Source organism: Syngnathus scovelli, chromosome 15, assembly GCF_024217435.2.
Source record: "Syngnathus scovelli strain Florida chromosome 15, RoL_Ssco_1.2, whole genome shotgun sequence".
Lineage (NCBI taxonomy): Eukaryota > Metazoa > Chordata > Actinopteri > Syngnathiformes > Syngnathidae > Syngnathus > Syngnathus scovelli.
The window spans coordinates 157789-173579 of NC_090861.1; the positions used below are offsets into that span (position 1 = coordinate 157789).

At 48.4% G+C, this 15791-nt stretch overlaps 1 protein-coding gene across 3 annotated transcripts in view; it reads right to left on the reverse strand.

Moving 5' to 3' along the window:
- The window catches only part of sgcd (sarcoglycan, delta (dystrophin-associated glycoprotein)), a 76812-nt gene that overhangs the window by 40533 nt on the left and 20488 nt on the right, over positions 1–15791 (reverse strand). For 2 of the 3 annotated variants that reach the window (XM_049742089.2, XM_049742090.2), the window contains one exon: positions 12938–13057. The exons of the other annotated variant lie outside the window; for it this stretch is intronic. The gene's annotated coding sequence lies outside the window, so the exon portion shown is untranslated. The remainder of the gene's footprint in view (positions 1–12937; positions 13058–15791) is intronic. 3 annotated transcript variants of the gene reach the window in all.

Here is a 15791-nt window from a genome sequence, read left to right on the forward strand (position 1 = left end):
CAGCTATTAAAAAGGCCATTTTTCACCCCGAATGAGTCTCTGCTAATTTCACAAATCATTTCTTGTTGCTATGTTTCCTTTCATTTGGACTGGGTAACGAAGGCGCTCTTTCTCGCAGCACAAAACGACCTTCACGGCAGCCTATTGTTCCGCTGAGTTTCACTGCTCTTATTTTCCGATTTGCCCGCCATTTGCCGTCACATTGAACCTCGCTTGCGTGCAAATGGAATCCTGATCGTCAGCTGTTATACGTGCAACCAAATCCTCCCATTTTGAAAAAAAGAAAAGAATGCCAGCGATGCTAACCGTAGAACCACCGAGTGAACACGCGATAACGAACGATCAAAGTTCATCAAAGTTTCGAAACCCTGCACGTCCTTTTTAATGATGTTGTTTAGCTCTGGGCGCATTCGATAAACGGAACGGCTCCCCGCCCTGGCCGCTTTATTAAATCTCCGCAATGAGACATTTAATAAGTGCGACTGTTAATTGTTGCCGTGGCGACGGCGAGCGGGCCCCATTTCGTATGCCGGCCGGAAATCCGATTGTAATTGCTCTATTAAAATTCTGTCGCCGCACGACGTCGGCCCACATTTTATTGTAGGTGCATCACGAGTGCACGAGGGTGCCACGAGCAGATTTTCAATTTAGGGTGATGTCTTTCCTCCGCGTACTAAAATACAGCTGACAGTAGCAAGTTACGTTGCATGCAGACCACCATAAAGATGATTGTCTGGAACATGAAAAGAACATTTGACATGGGTGGGGAGCTATCAAATATCATGCTAGAAAAAAATGCTGATTTAATGATGACTTGAATTTAAAGGTGAGTCATTACTTTAAGCAGAAAAAAAGCCACATGAAATGGCCAATATTTCGTTGAAAGATAGATTTAATAGTAATGCTTCGTTTTCACTCAACATCAATTTCTTTTTTAAATATCCTCTCAAGACTTGCCTTGAAATAATATAATATATTCAGGCTATGTCTATTTAATCAAGTCAAGTCAAGTCAAGTCAAGTTTATTTGTATAGCCTTAAATCACAAACAGTCTCAAAGGGCTTCACATAGCCAAAATTGACAATTATTCTCAAATAATTTAAATAATAAATAATTTACATTTTTTTACTTGACGTATTTAATGGTTAATACTGTCATTTTCCTTTATTTTCCATAACGTACAGTCAAATGTTTTTTTTTTTTTTTTACAAATATGCTTAACCTCGACACACCATTTTAAGTTGAACCTAATTTGGGCTTTCTGGTCACGTCACATCAGTGGACTTCTCATTTCCGTTCTCCCCCCCCCCCCGCTCCTGAAAATCCATCAATGGCAAGCGGTGCTCCTTTAGTTATTAACCCTCCTGCTCAGGAGTGCCGATTGTGTAACAAGCCCACAACTCACGGGCGTTGTTAAGAATCCATTACAAGCACTAAGGCTTGTCGAGATGGACTAAATCTTGGAAAGAGGATTTCTCATATATTTGCTTTGATGTCACACAAAGGGTGTATAAAGGACTGAAAGCAGAAAAGCAGCCTTTCCATTGGATGCCGTCCGTCCGTTTACAAAGTCGTTCTTCGGCATGCAACGCGTACTTGAGTTCTCGCTCAACTGGTCAAGTATGCGCTGTTTGGAAGAGGCTAATGATGCTACCTGAGGCTAATGCTAATCCACAGACAGTGATTCGATTTGACAGCAAATTGCGAAAAGAGTCCTAAAACGGTCGGGCGTTGAAAAGTTTGGAAAAGGTCAAATAAAGTTCGACCGCTAAAGGTCACGTACTTTGCGAGAAGGTTTAGCTCGTAGCCACGCTGCCCGAGCGGGTATTGATGTACGCTTAGGACGGATACGAGATGGAACATCAGCGTCCGCCTTTCGTTTTCCGTTACACGCTGTAGAGCAAATGGGAAAAGAGAGATTAAAAGCTCCGAGCGAGGGGGAGGAGGCAGGACATTGTTTACACAGAGACTCCGGAGCCCAGACGTGGCAGAGCGAGGCCGTCTTTATTTACACGCCGGGATTTACGGCCGGCCGGTCGGCACATCGTTTCGAGCGCGGGTGCCCGCTGTGCTGTCGACTGCTCCGCCCCCACCACCTCAACCTCCCACCTTTAAAGAAAGAGCACCACTGCGCAAAAGCGTCTGACCTTTCCCGCTTTGTGGACACTCCACGCCAAAAACCTCAAGTTCTTCAACAACACTCCAAATTTGGACTTTTTGCACATGCTGGTTGCCGCTCGGCCTTTGAACGAATGGCGAGGCGAGGCGAGGCGAGGCGGGGCGAGGTGAGGCGAGGTGAGGCAAGGCGAGGCGAGGGGGCCGCACGCCGTTCCCCGCACGCCGTTCCCCGCACGCCGTTCTGCAGCACGCTGACACTTTGCCACTTGGAATGCAGCCCGGCCAAAGCGAACCGGCAAAGGAACAGCAGGAGCGGAATTTGAATGGTTTTGGGGCCGACAACCGTGTGGAATTTGAACGGCTTTGGGTGGCACGCTGCGGTAAGGCAGTCCGGAGGTCCTGAGTTCTGGTCTCGGCAGGTTGGGTGAGGACTCAAATTGCCCACGGCGATGAACGCCTCACCGACCTTGCGACCTGTCCGGCCGGCCGCGGACTCTCTCGCCCAAAGTAAGACGTGAGAAGCTGCCACCCAAATGAGGACAAGCGAGGACATTTTGCTTGCTAAATCAACCAATCAACAAATAGCCACACAGAGGAAAAGGTTCCTCAACACAATAGATTGCAACGTGTCTTTTGTGGGTCACCGCGCCCCGCTCGGCCCCACTGCGAGCAGACCGTAACCGCTGAATGTGTCGGAACGGAGCTGATTGTATTGTGGTTGCGCGAGCAAGGAATGCATTCCCGCAAAGTCGTTTTTGCATTATGTGGCTAAAAGGCTTCGAGGGCTGATGTGAAGGGCAGCCAACAGACGCTCGCGCAAAGGTTACTGGCAAATAAGCCTCTAATAGAATCTGCGCGTCCTCACGTCCAGTCTGACTCCCTCCAAATAAAAAGACGCAACGGCAAGGGCGCCGCTTCGTCCCGTCTCAAAGTCAATTCAGGAGTTGAGAGTTAGACGCGGCGTTGAAATGACAAAGTGCACCGGGCGACTGGGCGGGAAGAAGACGACGCCTGGCGGGACACCAAAAGAGGGAAAATGTGCGTTCCCGCCCGCCCGCCGTCCTCACTCATTGTTATGCGGGCGGCGCTAAAGGTCAACGCTGCAGATGAGTCCCCGTTAATAGCCAAGCGCAAGTAATCATCAGAGTGCACTCACTTCCACTAAGCAAACATTTTGCGTCCCTCACTTCATTTACTAAAATGTCCAAAGTCAATGAGAAGAAAGCGCAGGAAACGGGTGGAATTTAGCAGGAAATGCTTTTCCTCTCACGCCAAGGTCTCCCTCCCTCCAAAAAGCCGCATGCATTGGCAAAACCAGGATGAAGCATATACGCGCCAGTGGATTTTTGCTGGCCCATTTGTGTTCCGTTAGCATTAGACCTCGTGCGTTAGCTTGAAGTTAGCAGACTTTGCTAAGCAAAGCATTGGTTCCACTACTGGGTGTAGTCCAACGTGGGGGTGAAAGCCCCCTGAGAGACTTTTGTAGGATTGGCACGCACGCATGCACGGGTGGTCCTATGGGCCAGCAGGTTGGTTGGTTAAATAATCCCTTCTTTTCCACATGAATGATTTTTTTTTTTTTTCCCCCCCTCCGGCTAATGCTCGCTACCTGCCAGTAAGAAATAACAAGTGGAAAGGCGTCCGATGTCGCCGCTAAATCGGCTTAGCCGGAGCTAACATGAGTCGGCGTCCGTGATTTGGAGCGTGCCGCGCGCTGGAGACCGACTGGATTAGCGTGAGGAAGAGACCAGAGTGGCGGCGTCAAATGACAGTTGCTTTTGAAATCTACCATTTTCACAGGTACATTGGTACAGCTGGGCTCCAAGGTTTTCTTGGAATCAATCAGGAAATGTTCACATTAAAAACAATCTCAAAAAAGAAGGGCAGAAAATGAATACAAATCTAAACATTGGGTTTTTTTCTTAGCAAATGATGTTTAGGAGTAAAACTATTTGTAAACTAAAAAGGGTCTCTAGTAAATTTGGGATTCAAAACATTTATCTTTGTACCTACGTATATAGTCGAAGAAATAGCTGTTTACAAGAAAACTAAAAGTTTCTTTGTGAGACACAAAGAAAAAACCGGCGTTTTCGTTGACTTGGTTGATTGTCAGCGCAATGTGTCCTTCAAAAATACTCCTTTATAAAATGCCCAAAATACTTCCATTCATACTACGTATCTTGTATCTGTCTCGGGGAGCCAGCAAACTGCATTTTGGGCAGTTTTTCTTTCCTTTGAATGGCACGACAACAAAAAACAGCGGGCTCCTGAGGATTACTGCAATGGCCCGCTTTTCCAAGCAGCTGCTGCGCAAGGGAGATAAACGTGCCGCGGCTGGTGCTACCAATGCAATGGCAAGAATCAATCGTGCAAGTTCTTGTCCAGGGACGTCAGTCACGCCCGCTCGTACGCCGCCAACATTGATCCGACCGACCGCCAAAGAAAAAAAAGGCAAACTGTTAGCGCGGGAAAGCGGAATCGGCGTCCGATCCATTTGCACGCCGACGCTGTACAAATGCGGCCCGAAGAATATCCTCTTTATAATCGTCTGCATCAAATTCACCTCAATAAATTCATGTCAGACGCAGCAGCCGTAATTTGGTTCAAGTAGGCCGTTTCCAAGCGGTAGATAAAAACGCTTTGCGCTAATTCATATGTAAAACGCTAAATCATTTCCGGCAAGACCGCGAATGAAGTTTGGCGGGCTGATAACACATATCTGGCGGAGCCGAGCTCCTTAGGAATGCTAAATGAGCGGCCTCCATTTTTTGGGGGGGGAGGGGGGGCGCCATCCTCATTCAAAGTCTTCATAAACAAAGAGCTGATAAGCACTTTTTAGTCTCTTTTTTTTCTGGGGCAGCGCCTTCTAATCTGCTTTGATGCAGAATTAATTAACATGACTTTTTTCAATTCTTTCAGGGCAAAAGGTTGCAAGCGGGAAGATATTAATAAAACATAAGTGAGCCAGTCGCTGAGAGGAAGATTGCCAGAACAATTCATCCGTTTCATGGCCCTTGATGCTTAAAAAAAAATGCTATGTGGGGCAGTGCCCCACCACAAGCGAGTGATTGACATTTTTATTCCAACGCTGCCATTACGCAAGGTCGGCACTCTTGTCTTAGCCATCACGGCCGGCCTGAATTTGAAGGGTGAATGTAGACAGCTGGAGGGGTCAGCGGTTAAGGAGGGCAGCGAAGGGGGGGGGGTGCTTGCCCCCCCATGCTTTACTTATACCGGGGTCATGTAAAAGGAGAAAACGCAGCAGGGTTTCCACTGAGGAGGCCAAAAGAACCTTCACAAATTCTTCCTAGCACAATTTGAAGTCAAAACATGAAATGCCAATCAGTGTTGAAATTTCTTATCGGCGGGCCAAAAGAAGTACGAGTTGGAAAGAAACCTGCAAAGAAGTTTCTTCCACCGCCGCCACGAGCGCCGCCGCCGCCACGAGCGCCGCCGCTCCCCCCGACGAGCTGTCGGCCTCTCTCGCCGTCTTGTCGCTCGCACGGGAGCTCAGAAAAGGGGCTTTGACGGCGATGCGGGCTGACACCGCTCAGGTGTCAAAGTGTCACCGACATGTTCTTTCAAAACAGATGGATTATTCGGAAAGACTTTATGGTTACGTTTGGAGATCATCAATGCGCCTAATTATCGGAGCTGGGAAAATGTTGCAAATCAAAGTTAAATACGAGCAAGTGGTGATTGTTTTGCACGGGGGACGTCACGACAACTCCCCCCAGCGTCAAAGTGGGATCGGGAGCAACTTCACGATTTCAAAAATAGAACTTGAAAATGAGGGATGCTGCAAATATTGGTGTTCGCTAAAAAGGGTAGAAATATGCTTTGCGGTAACTTTGGGGGAAATACAGTCGCAAATGGTTGATATTACCGTCGATAAATAGACGGATAAATAAATAAATATATTCCAGATCAAATATAAAAGTCAATGATATTGATTATGATAGCGTACACTAGAAAAATAATCTGCGTGATAAACTTGCTGTGTGTATGTTAGAGCTCGCAGTCAGGTTGCTCTTCGAAGCATCGCTGAGCGAGCGCACGTCATCAGTCGAGCAGAAACCGGGCCGGGCCGGAAGAAGAGGACGGCTAATATTCAGCAAAAAACACCATCCGCTTTTTCCCACTAAATCAATGATTAACCGTGGGCGGGATGTGGCGTGCCATCTAAAGAGAGACGCCAGAGCGCTCGTAAAAAGGGAATCGGTATTCAACGCGGACCGCAGCAATGAGCGCATACCATGATAGAAGCCGTGCCAATAAATGAGCCGCTCGCCATTCGTCGCCGGCCGGGCCGCGCCGCGCCGTGACGGATTCTGAGCGCGCGCGGCAGCGGCGGCGGGCAGGTGCATGCCGGGAAGCGGCGTAAGGGGCCCTCCGGGGGGAAACAAATTACCGCTGAAGGTGCGACTTTCCCCGCCTCCGTCCGGGACCGCATTTTTACAACGTCGTTAAATCATCTGGCGCTGGCTCGCCGCCCGTGATGGAGGGGAAGCTCTTTGCTGCAGATTTAGAGCTCGGGACGGCGCCGAGATGTATATTCACTTTATGGTCATTAGCCCCAAGCCCCGGCCGGGAAAAGCTTTCCGGCCGGCTTTTGGCGCCAACCCCCATTGGAATTGCAAGAGTTACTCACGCAGTAGCGCCCCCTGGAATGATGATGGGGGGGGGGGAAAATCTGCCCGAACAAGGCCGGAGTTAAACTTCAAGTCCACCCACCATTTTGGTGTGATTTCAGTTGACTTGACGGGAAAAACCCCTGACCCTGACCCCTCACTTTCACCAATAGATAGAACATTTGGCCGACAAGTAAGTCTACGGGAAGAGGACAGCCAAAAATGGCTCAAGAATCGAACGGCCGCGAAATCATTTTTGCCTCGCGGCAGCCATTTTTGGCCCCGATGGGAAGCACGTATCTTCGACAAAAGGGCCGCGCTGAGATCAATTTTTGCCGAGGCCACGGACCGTTTTCGGGTGGAGCGTGATTTCAGAGTTTGATGATCATTTCAAGGAAAATGCGATGAGAGCGCCTCTCCGTCGCCGCTTGCAGCCTTAATTATTTTGCCGCTCTTGATTTTATTCAAGCTCCTCATTAGTCACGCGTGCTAGTGGCAACAGTATAGCACAAATGAGCAGCAGTTGCATAATTGGAGGCCGCTGCCGTGGCGGGAATGAGTACTTACGAGAATAATACTTGCATTTTCTTTTCAACGGATAAAAAGCACAACAAAATGAACTTTAACCTTTTCTTTTTTGTGGACATTACGTGTGCATTTTGATGCGTTTGTTCCGTGGTTATATAAAGTGTAACGCATCAATTTTGTGTGGTTTTTTTTCTTTTGGGGGGGGGGGGGGATTGCCAACCGACAGAAAAATGGGCTGTGCATTGTCTATTAAAATCACCCTGGATGGAGAGGATTGCAAAATTTAGTGAGCGCTGAGCGGAGACCCTCAAAGAAAGAACATTGGGAGACGGCGCTGTCGATATTTGGCTCCATCCGCCCGGCGCTCTTCCTCGGATTGCGCGGATTTATATATTCAGTGAATATCGACAGGCCGGTTCTTGTCGGAAAAAAGAATACAAATGGAGAGCAAGCCCTGGGTTGTGCAAACAATGTCCGACTAGGCGAGCGGACGCCAGGTTGGGCGCTTTTGGACAAACGATAACGACGGGCTCCTGGATAATCTGGCACAACAGAAGCGGGATTTTTGTTGTTGCGCCGTGGGAGATAACGACAAAAAGGATTCTCCGGTGAAAATGCAAAAGGAAAGTCCTTTGCATCCATCTGTCCAGCCCAGCCCAGCTCAGCCCAGCCCAGCCCAGCCCAGCCCAGCCCAGCCCAGCCCAGCCCGGCCCAGCCCAGCCCGGCCCAGCCCAGCCCAGCTGTGTATGCTGTTCTGCCGCTTTGAGTGAAAAGGACGCGGTGAGAAAACAAACGCCTTTGTTGTACAAATCCTGACTTTCATTTGTCCTCTTTGTGGTGGTGATTAATCAGCTGCAGTTTCTTTCTTTCTTTCTTTCTTTCTTTCTTTCTTTCTTTCTTTCTTTCTTTTTTTCTTTCTTTCTTTCTTTCTTTCTTTCTTTCTTTCTTTCTTTCTTTCCCTCCACGCTCGGACAGCATCTGAAGCAAACCGACTGCGTCCACCTCCAGCCGAGGCGACAAAATGCCCCGCGATGCGTTCTCTGATGTCGGGGGGGTGGGTGGGGGGGGGGGGGGAGAGAATGAGGAAAAAAAGAAAACTAAAATAAGAGTCCCTTTTGCTCATGGCTCAATGAGTCTGATTCACAAAAAGGAAAAGCAAAAAAAATAAATAAATAAAAGGCGCAATCTTGGCTAACACTAGGCTCTATACAAAGGCCAAGACGATTACAAAAATGACACATAAATACACATTCGGTTATTCGATGTACGTATATATATCCCTAAGCCATTTCCCGGGCAAATTATGAGTTATTATGTGCTAAATGGCCAGAAAGCAACAAAAGACGTGTATTCATGGTTCAGCTTACTTCATATTACGCTTTGGAAAAAGGCCAATATGATTATCCAACTGACACATTAGGCTGCTTTGATATATACGTCAAAAGCATTTTCTGGCCAAATTAGGAGTGTTCATCTGTTCAATGGCTGGAGAGCAACAAAAGACTGGAAGATATGTGGATTTTTAGAGTTGAAATGTCATTTATGATCATTTCAAACCATGATCATCAATAACAACTTGAAATTGTATTTTCCATTCGTGTGCCATATCCAGTCATGCATTTGACAGCCTAACTAACGATGAATTCGATCATAACGGCAAGAAAAAAATTAATAATTGGGTCCAAATGGGACATTTTCCCCTGGGGGGGTGCTCACTTTTGCAATTTAGACATTGATCCCTCCCAGCGTTTATTTTGAGTTACACTGTACTACATAAGCAGAATAGTGTCATTTCTTTACGATTGTCTCGTTAAAAAAACGGAAGACAAAAAACAAACCAAAAAATCGCATCTGAGGTCTCGAAACACTGGCAAGTCGTCACATGACTTGGTGGAAGTAAAATGGCAAATGAGGCCAACCGGTTAAGACGATATACATACGTACGTACGTATGTGTATGTGTGTGTGGAAGATTTACACTGTGATGCAAGCGGCAGTATTTAGCGGCATTCAGTCATGAAAAGATCAAATGTGGAGCATGTATGTGAGGGGTGTGCTGAGTTTGGGGAGCTATTGCTGAACAGCAGACAATTATTCCCTGGTGAGCCTTCTGCCATTTCCCTGTGGGCAGGGTCCTAAAGATGAGAAGTGGGGGTGCCGGCGGCGGCGGCGGCGGCCAGCGGCTTGGATCATTCCGTCCGTATGCTTGTTAAAAGCTTTTGTTCACCATCATCTCCCTCCCTCCCTCCCTCCCACCTAGCCCGACGGAAACACTCAACTCCCTTAATTAGAGCGCAAGACTGTTTCGCTGCCTCCTCTCGCTCGTTCGCTCGTTCGCTCGCTTGTTTCATTCGGCGTAGTACAAACTGCAAGCGGGGGCCCTCCGGTCAAAAGCAGGTTTGGGCTTTCAAAAGGCGTTCCTTGCTTTTTGGCAGCCGGTGCGGGATACAGGTGCCGGCAGCGCCGGAGTCGGCCGGCAGCAGGAAGCCAAGGCTTTGGTGTTTTAATGAGCTTTGGTGGAGGGAGGGAGGGAGGGAGGGAGGGAGGGAGGGAGGGAGGGAGGGAGGGAGGGAGGGCGGGCGGGCTTCCACTTGTTGTTTTTGGAGAGGCGAGCTTCAGCCAATCGGCTCGGAGGAGCGGCGGCGGCGGCGGCGGCAGAGCCAGCGCCCGTGCGCGCCAACAATCGTCGGCTTTGGATTTGGTGACAACAAACACAGCAGCTTTGATTCCAGCATTTGGATTTACCTACGAGCCCTGCCTCCTGAATTTGGCTAGTTTGGATCCACTGAGGGAATGCTAAATGCTAAGCTAACTGGCGTGGTAACAGCCAAGTATTCTGCAACCTACGTCGAGATGATTTTGTTATTACGCTTTAGAGAAGCTGAGATGAATCCAAAAAGATTCCCACCCAATTCTGACAGGAGGGGATCAAATTCTGTTTTCTGAGTGCTTCATTTCGATGCTAATTTCTTTCCGTTGTTTAACACAAAAGGGAAAGTTGCCAAAGCTACCATGAATGTGTATTTAACGAGAAGCGACGAGTAAAGGCATTTATTTATTTATTTATTTATTGACCATTTCTTTCTTGAACAGATTTATACTGCTGGATGCGAGCTCCTTGGTTCTTCCTCCTCTCCAGCTTGAATTAGGTTGATTAAAGACAGCGGTGCCAGTTTTTTCCGCAAGGCAGAGTGGCTGGATTTAATGGCTCCTTCAAAATAATCTTTCCATTGCTATGGCAATCGTATTGCGGAGCATTTTGACCACGAGTAGAACCACAAAAACAGGTCGTAAAGGAAGTTGAAAGCAACCATTTGAGGTCATTTTGGTCACTTGCAGGTCGGTCAGCAGTGTAGCTATGGAATATGGACGCCATTTTCACTGAGGACTGGCAAATTCAGTGGGCAGATCATTTTGACCACGCCTTCCGTTTCCCTCCGCTTTCACGAGTAGCCCTTTCCTCTCTCTCTCTCCCTCCCTCCCTCCCTCCCTCCCTCCAAAAATCAATAGCAAGCATCTTGGTTGGCTTTCGGCTCATTTTGGTCATTTCCACCAAACGTGACGCATACTCGACAAAAGGCTTGCGAGGGATTGACATTCGCCTCATATGTAGCTTGCCGTTCGGCGACTTGGCATAGCAGGCCAAAGTGTCGCATGTTGGCAAATGAAAAATATGTCAAGAAGGGAAGGAATTTTGTATGGGAGGGAGTGAAAACCAGAGAGGCTGGCTCGCTGGCTCGCAGCAGGAGCAGCTGCCACCGCAACACTTGCTGACACCCGCAAAAGTGGCTTCACATCTGCTTGTCAAATCTGCGGGAATATCAAGACAAATACGCCGAGCCGGCACATCCGCATATTGCTTGCCCCGCTAGTGCGAGTAGCCTTTGCTACCGCGGTACGTACATCATCACCTTTGTATGCCGTGACTCGGCGCCATTGAAAGCTCCTGGCAGGCTCGCCCGTTTGCGTCCCGCCGTGTTTCAATGAGGCCCCCCTCCCGCCCCCGTTCACCCCAAAACACGATGAACTTTGCGCAGCGTTTAATCTCCCCATTCTGTGCGTTTTCCAAACATTGATCCGAGACATTCCTCCGTTCCGATTGGTTCCCGTCAGGCCGCTTATTGCTGGGAGGAATGGCCTCCTGCTGACTAAACGCCGCGCTGGTGCGTGCGTGCGTGCTTTGCGCTTTGTCAAATTAACCGAGCCAACGAGACGGAAGCCCAAAGAGACCGAGGGGGGAACGGTTTTTGATTCTACACGGCCCGAGGCGGCCAAGGTGGCGGCGGCGGCGGTGGCGGCAGGACTCCCAGAGGTTTCGCGACTAGCCGGCGGCTTACATGGCTTACAGAGCATTCAGATGGTGTCAAGACGGCGGGTCAAAACATCACTGATGGATGCGCTGTTGATTTCGGAACGTGCTCAAGGGATCGTTGGGAATGAGCGACAACTCTTCGACCCGGACTCACTGGCACGTCGTCTTTTTCGTCGACGCCACGCGACTTAAGAAAATGAAAAATCCCACGGTCGTTAGTCAAATGGGCCATCCGCCCAGCGCGTGAAATATGAGCAGCATCCGTCACGCGGTCGATACGACTCCTTCTTTTGCGCGGATGGACGGGCCGAGTTCCATTGGGTAAACACGTGAAATGACCGCGCTTGGGGTTTGAGAAAGCGCGCCGACCGAAACAAGTCTCGGGCTTTACATTTGACCGCCGCATCTGCATGCCGACGACACGCCGCCGGTGTCAGTGTGCGCACGCGGAGATGGAAATCAAATCATGAATGAATTTTACATCGCGGCTCACTTGATTTTCTCCACAGCTCGAGGGCTATACTCGAAAGGCGGGGGACGACGGTGATATACACACAGCCGCACGCACAATAACAGTCGGTAATGTAGTAGCGCCGAGTGTCTCCCGCATCTGAAGTGGATGTGCTCCACACAATACGGTGTTATTACAGGGATTTATGTGCACGAGCGCCAGAAGCACGGGAGAGAGACACACAGACAGACAGAGAGAGACAGGCAGAGAAAGAGAGACAGAGAGAGAGAGCGCCAGAGAGAGAGAGAGTTGTTGTGTGGGTTCCGACGCAGTCTGGCGGCACTGTCAACGTGAGCGAGCACCAATGCCTTGGACCGTTTGGACACATTCAGTGGTTAGGTTTAAGGGTGTGGCCAAGATAAGAAGCTGTTGGGCATTTGGAACGAGTTAAGGGGTCACTGGTCTTTAATGCGCCTTTAAATGGTGATTAGGGCTCGGGTTCGGGTTTTCCACTTTACACTGAAAGGGCACTGATGTCGGAGTGGAGCAGCAAATGTGGGATTTGTCAATCTGAGAGAGAGGGAGTGTTTGTCCGACTGACGAGGGAGCAATCTCGGCTTGGGCTTTTGGGGACAAGCTTGGTTTTAGGGCCAGGTTTAGGGGTGAATGGATTTTATGGTCAATTTACAATTCGGTTCAGATCTTAAGGTTCTCACTTGGGAGGTGAAGATTAGGTTTAGGCTCAGGGTTGTTGAAGAGTTTATGGGCTTCCGGACTGAAGGTTTAGGATCTAGAGTTAAAGGATTTTTAAAATTTTATATATACATACACATGCAAGAGTGTTTCAAATTGTATGTAGGTATTTTCTCAGCAGAATAATTGTTGCGTGTGGCTGTACCTCAACGTCCCATAACCGACTTCCAGTTTGGGCTCGGGTTAGACGGCAAAGACGGGCCGAATCTGAGGAGTGCGCGCCATTGCCGTCAAGTGCTTCCAGACACGGTCAAAGTCAGCGCTCCTGCCAAAAAAGGAAGAACCTTAGCATCCGTTGATACCCAAAAAATGCTCTTCGACGTGAAGATGAAAAATCGCTTTCTGATATGACATCGGCAACAAACGTTCAAAATGTGAACGCGTGCGTGCGTGCGTGCTCACGATTCTTGTCGCACGAGCCAAAACTATTTGTCCAGATGACGAGAGGAGGAACATGATGAAAACCTTTTGGCTCTGTCGTTTCTGGCAGCGACGGGCCAAAGTGGTCCTTTTTTTCAGCGCCTCCTTCCAATAATTCCGTATTCATTGCGCAAATTGCTCTGCCGGGGAAGAGGCTAGTCTTAGAGCCGCTCGCCCGCTCGCTCGCTCGCTCGCTCTTAATTCCATGCGATCAATAGCTCGTCCGAAAATATTCGCTTTCCGCAAATTCATCGGCGTATAGGAGTCGGTCGGGAGTCAAACACCGGCTCGTGTTTGGAACCCATCCACCGCCGAACGCTAACTAACATGACTGCATACGTGAGAAGCAATTATGCCACATAGAGCTTGGCGACAAAGTGAAAAAACATTGACTTCAATGCGCAAGTAAGCCATTTAGAAACCATTTCCCTGATTAAATATGACTCATGAAGGACGAAGCCTTTTAATCACACTTTACCTCGGAACTCACGCTGGACGTGTACTTAAGGCTTAGGCGGGCCAAAACACATTTGTTGACAGGCAACAGAAGCGACGGCGGCGGCGGCGGCGGCGAATCTATTGTTTGGACTGGCCTTGCTTCCCCCCCCCCCATCGTCACGTGTTAAATATTCATGCCAGCCCATTTCTCATTGTTCACGTCCTCGCGTTTGGTTTTCCATTCAGGCGCTCGCTCGCATTAGCCGTGTTAGAAAGCATACACTGGCTGGTTATCTTGATTGTCATGAACAGTTTGTTGCTACGCGGAATGTATCATTCGGAAGATTGTGTCTCAAAGCAATACGGAGAAGATGTTCTTATTCGAGGGGAATCCAGCAAACAGGCCGCTAATAGCTCAAGATCAGCCCTGACACACAGGACGGAAGCAGGAAAAAGTCTCAAGGGGCCGTGCCTGGAATTGGAAAGGAAGTGGGGGGCCATTTTGTGTTGAAGAAGCCATTTTCGGCAAGCTTTCTTATTTTGTTTCCAACGCTGAGGATCCAAATTGTGATTTGAGCACATAGAGTGTTGCGCAGCTTGCCTCCATCCATCCATCCATCCATCCATCCATGACGATTGCTCTTTCAATGGACTTTCCTTCTCAGTTGCTCAAAAATCTAATTAGGCGGATGGATAATGAAGGTGTGCGGCGGGACTCACCCAGCGCACTTTTGCTAAAAATCCATCATTCGTGCTTCCTTGCTTGGATGTTCTGCCATCAACATCTGCGACTTCATCTTCCCACTCTATGATAGTCTTTTGTGTTCAATGCTTGCTTTGGTTTTTCCTGTGTTGTTTTGCCATCTTTCGGGGTTTAGCGATTGTGTGCAAAAACCAAAACAAAAAAAACGGCCGAACGAAGCAGTATCTGAACCGATTCCATTTTCTCAACATTGCAAAAAGTCCTGCAGAAGTCCTCGTTTTCCGCATGGATGTGAAATTCATCTCAGTCTTACCGTTCACCTTTGTTCACAGTTTCACAGTCTACATTTCAGTTGATTCGAAAAGATTTCAGAGGAGTCCCAAGTCATCCAGATACTTTCATCCAACTGGAGTTAGCTCATTATAAGCGCTTTGATTCGGCGCATGAAAACACTGACAGAGCTCAGATGAGGACATATCCTCTGAGAGTGTGAAGAGGAAAAAAGATATACATAGATTAGAAATACGTACGTATCTGGTACGTAAATGGCCGGATGTCAATTTTGGAGCACAGCAAGTCGAGCAGAGCTCCATCATTCGCATTCGTCGCAATTCAGCCGCATGTTTCATTCGGTCGGGAGATTTCTCGTTTAAATTCAAATCTCTTCAAGCGTGGCTTGACTGACAGAACACCAAAAAAGCCCCGCATGTGCCGGATGCGGTCAAATGTTGTGGAAAGCCGAGTGCCTCTTTGCCATACGAGCTGCTTCTCTTTGCCAATGTTTGCCTTGCCCCCGAATCCCTCGTTCGACAAATTGCTTGACTGCAAGTAAGACGAAACAAACCTCAGGTACCGGATGCAGAAACAATTTTGCGAGTCTCGTTCTGTACCTGCAAAACCCACAAGCCGGAAAATCCGCTTCGAATCCAAACAGCTTTCCAACGTACAAAGTTTTCACCCTTAACCGCGACGAGAATTGACCGACAGCAGACCGCAAAATCCCCACACCAACAGGCAGGGCATGTGCTGGATGCACCAAAGAATCCTCGCTGAACTCCATCCAATACAAGGTGAGTGATCAAACGAAAACTACTAAACAATTCACTTGCCTGACTTCAGACAAGAGCACAATTATGCAGAATAATGGACTCCCAAATCAAACAACAATTTGAACCCGAAAACATCTTCACACTTGACCAAGCGACTCCAGATAAGACCAAAAAAAGAGAAATAAACGGCTCTATTTTTAATGCAGGATTTGAAATGACAACTCATCACACTTGACTGTCCAAAAAAAGAAGAAGAATCTGCCTGCCACCTGCAGACAACAAGACAAAAGCCATCAGGTGCCGGATGATGCAGACCAATCCACGGTCAAATGGCAAAGCAAAGAAAATCCAGATTGAAAATGGAAACTCTTCACGCAAAACACTTGGTG